The 8429-nt window shown below is 48.9% G+C and overlaps 1 pseudogene; it reads left to right on the plus strand.

The window, feature by feature from the left end:
• The first annotated feature begins 725 nt into the window (after nt 1–725).
• LOC104997395 overlaps nt 726–8429 on the plus strand; it is a 55642-nt pseudogene continuing 47938 nt past the window's right edge.

The following is an 8429-nucleotide window of genomic DNA, read 5'->3' on the forward strand; positions in this document are numbered from 1 at the left end:
CCTCCTCTCTGCAGCTGAGAGTCACTCAGGGCCCTTTTCACCCATCAGACGCCCTGCCTTGATTTCTGGCCCACATCTCTAAGTGTCCAGGTCCTACCCAGCAACCCTAATGCAGGCTCACCCAGCCCATTTCAGACTTCTTACTGTGGCTCAACCACAAATTGGTCCCTATTGTTACTGACTTTCTATGTAAATAGAGCTTCCCTTCCAGCTGGGAGGCAGGGTTGCTGGCATCACACAGAACCTGGTTCTCAGGCTTTGGTCTCAGCTGTGATGGAAAGACAACCCTCTGCAGGAAACAGCCCTGCTCCAACCACTGTGCCCACAAACCCTCAGTTTAGTTTGGATGGATTTCTAGCCGAGTCCTCAACACAGTGAACACCCTTATCGGGCAGGAGGCAGACTGACGAGAGAGCTGCTTCTGCTCCATTTGGAAAGCTTCCCGCTCCCTGTGAAAGGCCTGGCCGGTCCACCAGACCCAGGCTCCATCAGATTTGGAAATCCCCCTGTCACAGCATCCTCTTTCCACTCTCCCATCAGGAGGTCATCTAACTTGTCCTTGAATTTCCTCACGGATGGAGTATTCCCACCCGTGGGGGCAGGTCCTTCCATTCTTAGACATTTCCCATTGCTAGGAGGAATTCCTGTGTATTGAGCTCCCAATGGACACCAGCAAGTCTCAGTGCCTCCCAGCAGATTTTTGATTCATCGTTCCTGGTGTCACCATGGGCCGCCTCCCAGCCTGGCGTTACCAGTATCGGTATCATAAGAACAAGCTGTACACAAAGTCTCACTTCTGCCGAGGTGTCCCTGATACTACGATCCACATGTTTGACCTGGGGTGGAAGGAGATGAAAGTAGGTAAGTTCCCACTGAAGCCCTGGAGGCTGCTTATATTTGTGCCGACACGTACCTGGTGAAAAGCTGTGCCAAAGATGGCTCTCGTATCTGCGTGCAGCTCCACCCCATCCACATCACCTGCATCCATAAGACATTGTCCGCACTGGAGCTGATCGGATCTGACAGGCTCCAGACAGGTGTGCGCAGTGCCTCTGGAAAGTGCCAGGGTGCGGTGGCCAGGGTCCACATGGGCCAAGTCATAATGTCCACCCGCACCAAGCTGCAGAACAAGGGGCAGGTGACTGAGACCCTCCGCGCAGCCATGTTCAAGCTCCCTGGCCACCAGAAGATTTTTGTCATGGGGATTTATGAAGTTTAATGTGGATGAATTTTAAAACATGGTGGCAGAAAAAGTGGCTCCTTTCAGATGGTTGTGGGGTTAAATGCATCCCTAATCGTGCCCCCCTGGACAGATGGCAGCTGTCCCTTCCTTACACCTGCCTGCATGCTAAGCTGCTTCAGTCGTGTCTGACTCTGTGTGACCCCATGGACTGTAGCCCGCCAGGCTCTTCTGTCCATAGGATTCTCCAGGCAAGAATACTGGAGTGGGTTGCCATGCCTTCCCTCAAGGGATCTTGCCAACCCAGGGCTCAAACCCGAAGCTCCTGCCTTGCAGGGAGTTTCTTTACCATGAGTGTCGTCTGAGAAGCCCCTCTTTACTCATGTCCACCAACAAATCCTACCTTCCTGTCAAAAAAAAAAAAATTATTGAGCACCAATTGCATGACTGTGAAGGGATAAAATGGAAAATGAGAAAAACTTAGGTTCTGTCTACCTAAGCTTACCATCAAGGGATCATTACAAGGTAAGAAAATTATTGTGTAAAGAAAAAAAATAGACCAAAACAAAATACGCCAAAGACAAATAGCAATGAACTTCTGGTTGTGAAAACACAAGTGCATTTTCTTCTCTTCTTTTTACTTTGTTTGTGTTTTTAAATATGGAGCGATGATTATTTCTTTTTTCAGACGTAAACTTCTGATTTAAAAGGCATGTGCCCCCCACGTCACCACCTACCCCCACCCAGGGTTTCTGGGAGAGCCTCCTGGTGCCAGGCTGTGGGCCCAGTTCAGGGATCAGCTCTGGTTCCTCTCCTAGCAGGTCACAGGCTTTCAGGAAATACCCCCATGGGGGCAAGCAGTTGAATGAAGAGGGCACACAGCCTGGCAACAGGGCAGAGCTGAGTGTGAGTCCCAGCTCAGCCTATCCCCTAGCAGGGTGACCCTGGGTGTGAGGGTCCCCCAGCTCCTCTGTCCCTCCACTTCCTCTCCCACAGGTTGAGCAGCCCTTCAAGTGGTACAGACCCACAGATGTACCACATGCCGTGGGCTCCCCACTAGCAAAGGTGATGGTTTGCGGGACTTAGTTGAACCCCAGCAACTGCCCTCATCCCATCTCTCTGTTTTTTCTTCCATCTGACAAAGGTCACTAAGCCCATTTATCAGACTACCTCTTAAGGGTAATGCCAGGGTGTTTAAGGGGTGTTTAACGTTTAACGTTGGCCCATTAGGTGGTGTAGATGTGGCCTGTGAGTGGCTGTGTTCCTCTCCAGAGCAGGACAGAGGACAGGGCTGCAGGAGCAAGACCCAGGTTGAGGCGCCCTGGTCCAGGAGGGACTCAACAAAAGCAGGCATTCCAGCATTTTCCATGGCAGGCAACAGTGCTTATCCTACCCTGCCCGCCTCCTGTGACCCTCACTCCACTTCACCAGGAGAAAGTACTGGTGTGATTGGAGCCGCAGGTCCCAGAGAACATAAACAATGCCGGCGATGAGGGTCATTCTCAGATGAGCCGAGATAAGCTCGTTGCCTGTTTTCCTGACCTTCACAGTCATTCACACACAGTGGATGGATGATAACATTTAACTGTTTCTAATCACTGCAGACAGTGACTGCAGCCACAAAATTAAAAGATGCTTGCTTCTTTGAAGAAAAGCTCTGACAAACATAGACAGCATATTAAAAAGCAGAGACATCACTTTGCTTACACAGGTCTGTATAAAGCTGTGGCTTTTCCAGTAGTCATGTGTGGATTTGAGAGTTGGACCATAAAGAAGGTTGAGCACCGAGAATTGATGCTTTAAAACTGTGGTCCTGGAGAAGACTCTTGAGACCCTTGGACATTGAGGAGATCAAACCAGTCAAGCCTAAAGGAAATCAACCCTTAATATTCTTTGGAATCACTGATTTTGAAACACCAATACTTTGGCCATCTGATGTGAAGAACCAATTCACTGGAAAACACCCTGATGCTGGGAAAGACCAAGGGCAGGAGGAAAAGAGGGCGACAGAGGATGAGATGGTTGGATGATACCACTGAATCAATGGACTTGAGTTTGAGCAAACTCCAGAAGATAATGAAGGACAGGGAAGCCTGGCATGCTGCAGTCCATGGGGTTGCAAACAGTTGGACATGACTGAGCAACTGAATGACTGAACAACAACAGCAATGACTCCTCCACACAGCAAAGAGTGAACTTAAGCCATTTCATTGGGAGACTTTTAGGGTTTAAATGTGTTGTGTTCTCTGCATTAGGCATTTGTGAATACGAAATGAACCTCTTCTTTTCCTTTCCTATTCTCTGAATGAGGACAACCCCAGGAAAGCATCACCAGCGATGTTCAGATGGGTAGCCTACAGTTAGCCCTGTCTTGGATAAGTCTCCTTTCCTCTGGGGCCCCAGTTCCCAGCTGTGAGATGCATGGTCTGGACCAGCTCACGGCTCAGTGCCCTTCTAACCCCACAGCAGTAACCTCATTCCCCTCCCTTCACTGTGGTGAGTCCGTCTCCAGTTTTTCTCTTCGCTCTGTCAACGCCACTTAATAAGTCACCAGGCGCTCCTTCCCGTCACATTTACCTGCTCAGTAGACAAACTCTGCTAAGAACGTACAGTGCCTGGGGCAGAGGAAGCCAGCAGCACGTACTCCTCCCCAAAGGCAGACCAGAGAATGAGGTTGTGAAGACAGCGAGCCAGACAAGTGCTAGGTCCCAGACCACAGGCTCCAGACCCCTCTCGAGACCCAGCTCTATCTGCCTAACTCCCAGCTGCCCCAACCCTGGGTAACCAGCAGCAAGAAGTGACATTTCTCTACCTGGAGATTGACATCTGTATTGATGTGCCGGGGCTGCCACGACAAAGCACCACCGACCAGGCGGTTTAAGCAACAAGAATTTATTCTGAGACTGGAAGTCTGAGATCAAAGCGTCGGCAGGGTTGGTTTCCCTTGAGGCCTCTCACCTTGGCTTATAGACGCTCTGCCTCTCCCCGTGTCCTCGTGTGATCACCCTTCTGTACGTTTCTATGCCCTAATCTCCCCGCACTTACGGTGGGTTAAGCCCACCGTGTGACCTCACGTTATCTCAGTCATTTCTTTAAAAATTCTGTCTCCAAATACAGTCAGGTCTGAGGTCCTGGGAGTTAGGATTTCAGTCTGTGAATCTGGGGGAGACAACTCTGTCCATAATATCATCCACATTATTACTTTACCCATGAGGAAGCTGAGGCTTTCCCCAGATCTCAGAGCAAACTGGGAAGGAAGGGACACAGGAAGAAAGGAGGGAGGGAGGAAGCAAGAGACAGGTATTAGTATATTTTTTAAATCCTCCATTTGCACCTTGATGTTCTGTTTTCCAGGGCTTCCCGGGTGGCTCGATAGTAATGAAATCCCCCTCCAATGCAATAGCTGCAGGAGGCCCAGGTTCGAGTGCTGGGTCAGGAAAATCCCCTGGAGGAGGAAATGTCAACCCACTCCAGGAGTCTTGCCTGGAGAATCCCATGGACAAAGGAGCCTCGCGGGCTATAGTCCATGGAGTCGCAAAGAGCTGGACACAGCTGAGCACACACACATGCACGCACCCGTGCTGCTTTCCTGTGTCTTTAATGCAATGTGGAGATAAACTGAGTCGCCCCTTAAGATAGTCAAAGAAAGGCACCTGCAAGCAAAGTTCCCGGGAGGCGGTGCAGATGGCGTCTGCCGGGCAGAGAGGACCCACGGAGCTGGCTAAAGTCCTTCCCGGCCCGCATTCCACTTTGTGAGTCAGACCCAGCCTTCCTGTGGCTGGAATGTGTGGGCCTGCGGTGCTTATTCCTTCTCCACTTTGTGATGAGGCTTCTGATAAGGGTGACCCTCCCTCCGACAGGTGCGATCCTACACCCTGGCTCACCCTCTCCTGTGGGTGTCGGACCCAGGACCTCGCACATGCCAGCCGCTGCCCCCCTTTCCAGCCTCCCAGGACAACTACATCCATCTCCTCCTGGCTGGGAACTCGGCAACTGGGCACTGCTGGTGTTTGTTCGAAGGTTCGGCATCTGAGACTTATGACTAAATTCAGTAATAACACCACAATTTCACCAAAAAAGCATTATAGTGATTACTGAGTTATATTAGGAGCTTATTTAAGATAACATCTTATTTGCACAATGTAGTTCAAATAGATGGTTAGAGCAGAGAGCGCAGTTGTTAAACTCCTGTGTACATTAGCATAATCACACTGGAAGTGTGTGCCACTTTTAAACATATGAACAGCTAAAAGCGAAAGCATAAATATATGTCTTTTAAGGTGGTGGCACAGTTAGAATCAGAGGGTTTAGGTTTATATGTAAACAGGAATTTAGTTGTCTCTTTAGCACAGAACAGTAGGATGTAAAAATCTCTCCAAGACAGGTTTGTTAAAGAAGCCAAATCTCTCATCCCAAACTGCTGCATTTCATTAATAGTAGTTTCCGTTTATCAGATACTTTTTCTGTGCCAGGCACAGTGCTGGGCACCTTACATAACTCTCTCATGTCATTTATTCCTCCTTGCACGACAGCAATAAATATTATTATCCCCATTGGAAAGATGGTAAAATCGAGGCTCCAAGAGGTGAGATGACTTGTCTGAGGCCACACAGCCAGAACAAGAATTCAGACCTCACTCCCTGCACCTCTGCTGTTGCAGCTGTTCAGTCGCTAAGTTGTATCCAGCTCTTTGCGACCCCATGGATGGCAGCACGCCAGGCTTCCCTGTCCTTCACCATCTCCCAGGGCTTGCTCAAGCTCTGGCCCATTAAGTCGATGATGCCGTCCAACCATCTCATCCTCTGTCACCCTCTTCTCCTCCTGCCCTCAATCTTTCCCAGCATCACGGTCTTTTCCACTGAGTCGACTCTTGGCATCAGGAGGCCCAGATATTGGTGCTTTAGCTTCCGCATCAGTCCTTCCAATGAATATTCAGGGTTGATTTCCTCCTGTGTTACCTGTCAAAAAATGGGGCATGGCCAGCCCGGTTCCAGACAAGGCTCAGGGGTCTCCATCAGCCCCCAGGGCTCTCTAAATGACCAGGGTTGCAGAACCCTCACTCAGCTTCAGAGCATGGAAGGAAAGCAAACCCAGAGCCTAGCCAGAGAGGGCAGCCTTCTGCACCGATGCTCTGCCCCACCCTGAGACCCAGGCAGCGCTGGGGGTGCTCCATGACGGAAACCAACGGCTCTCAGGGCACGTGGGAACTTCCAGGGAAAGATTGAGGGCGGGAGGAGAAGTGGGTGACAGAGCCCCTGTCCCCTCAACTTGCTGCCGCCCACAATCATCCCACTCAGAAGCCTGCACGCTGCTCTCACCTGGTGGAGATTCATCCCTGCTCCATGTCGCTCATCACAGCCTAGCAGACAGCTTTCTGTGCTGGACTTTGTGTTTCTTAAAAGAAAAGCATGACCTGTGACCCCTGAGCGGCTCAGGTCAGCTCCAGGCCACGCACACCAGCCCACCGGCCTCCCAGCTCCAATGCTGTGCTTGAGCTGCCTTCAGACCAGCACATCTAGGACTTCTTCCCCAGTCATTCAAAAACACAGTCATTCTCTCGGTATCTCCAGGGGATTGGTCCGAAATTCTTGGGTGCTCAAGTCCCTATACAAAATAGTGTAATACTTCTCACATATAACCTATGACTCCTCTCTTAGATGTGAGGTCACCTCTAGATGACCTGTTGTCCGCATACAATGCAAATACTGTGTCAACAGTTGCCCTCATGGCAAATTCAGGTTATGCTTGTTTGAAACTTTCTAGAATTTATTTTTTCAAATATTTTTGATCCAAGATTGGTTGAAAACACAGATACAGAATGAAGAAAATGGAGGCTGACTGTAGTCCAAACTAGTGTAGTCTAAACACTAGGCTCACCTAGGATTCCTTCCAACAACAGCTTCCACGTGGCTCCTCCCTGAACTTATGAGGAATGGTAATTAGTCAGCTCCATGGCGGAGCCTGGTGGGCTGCCATCTATGGGGTCGCACAGAGTCGGACACGACTAAAGTGACTTAGCAGCAGTTGCAGCTCCACTGACTAATTTGAGTTCAGCTCTGACCCTCTGGTTAAGAAAGCTGTATGACTGGAAACTTACCAATATACAAATTATACAGTATATACTTAAGCATGTACTATATGACACATATAGGGCTTCTCTAGTGGCTCAGACAGTAAAGAATTTTCCTGCAATGCAGGAGACCCAGCTTCAGTCCTTGAGTTGGGAAGATCCCCTGTAGAATGGATTGGCTACCCACTCCAGTATTAATAAGCATGCATGAGTGCTAAGTTGCTTCAGTAGTGTCTGACTCTGTGCAACACCAAGGACTGTAGCCCACCAGGCTCTTCTGTCCATGGGATTCTCCAGGCAAGAATACTGCAGTGGGTTGCTGTGCCCTCCTGCAGGGGATCTTCCTGATCCAGGGACTGAACCCCACTACATCTACCTGCATTGGCAGGCAGGTTCTTTACCACTAGAGCCACCGGAGAAGCCCCAGTATTTTTATATATATATAAAAAGTATACATATAAAAGTATATAATACATATACTTACTTGTGTTCTGTGCTTAGTCATTCAGTCGTGTCTGACTCTGCAATTCTGTGGACTGTAGCCCACCAGGCTCCTCTCTCCATGGGATTTCCCAAGCAAGAACACTGTAGAGGGTTGCTATTTCCTTCTCCAAGGGATCTTCCCCACCCAGGGATCAAACCTGCATTGCAGGCAGCTTCTTTACCCATGGAGCCATTGGGTAAGCCCATATACTTACTTAATCATGTATTGTACATAACATAAATTCATGTCATGTCACACATTGATTTATACTGCAGAGAAGGAATAAATCTGCTAAAGTTTCTTTCTAGTGTTTTCTTTGAGCATACAGAACATGCCACAGTAATGTTAATCCTGCTCTAGAAATAGAACTGCCATACGACCCAGCAATCCCACTGCTGAGCATACACACCAAGGAAACCAGAATTGAAAGAGACACATGTACCCCAATGTTCATCACAGCCCTGTTTATAATAGCCAGGACATGGAAGCAACCTAGATGTCCATCAGCAGACGAATGGATAAGAAAGCTGTGGTACATATGCACAATGGAGTATTACTCAGCCATTAAAAAGAATACATTTGAATCAGTTCTAATCAGGTGGATGAAACTGGAGCCTATTATACAGAGTGAAGTAAGCCAGAAAGAAAAACACCAATACAGTATAATAACTGCATATATATGGAATTTAGAAAGA

The sequence above is a fragment of the Bison bison genome, unplaced genomic scaffold, assembly GCF_000754665.1.
Source record: "Bison bison bison isolate TAMUID 2011002044 unplaced genomic scaffold, Bison_UMD1.0 scf7180017864307, whole genome shotgun sequence".
Classification (NCBI taxonomy): domain Eukaryota; kingdom Metazoa; phylum Chordata; class Mammalia; order Artiodactyla; family Bovidae; genus Bison; species Bison bison.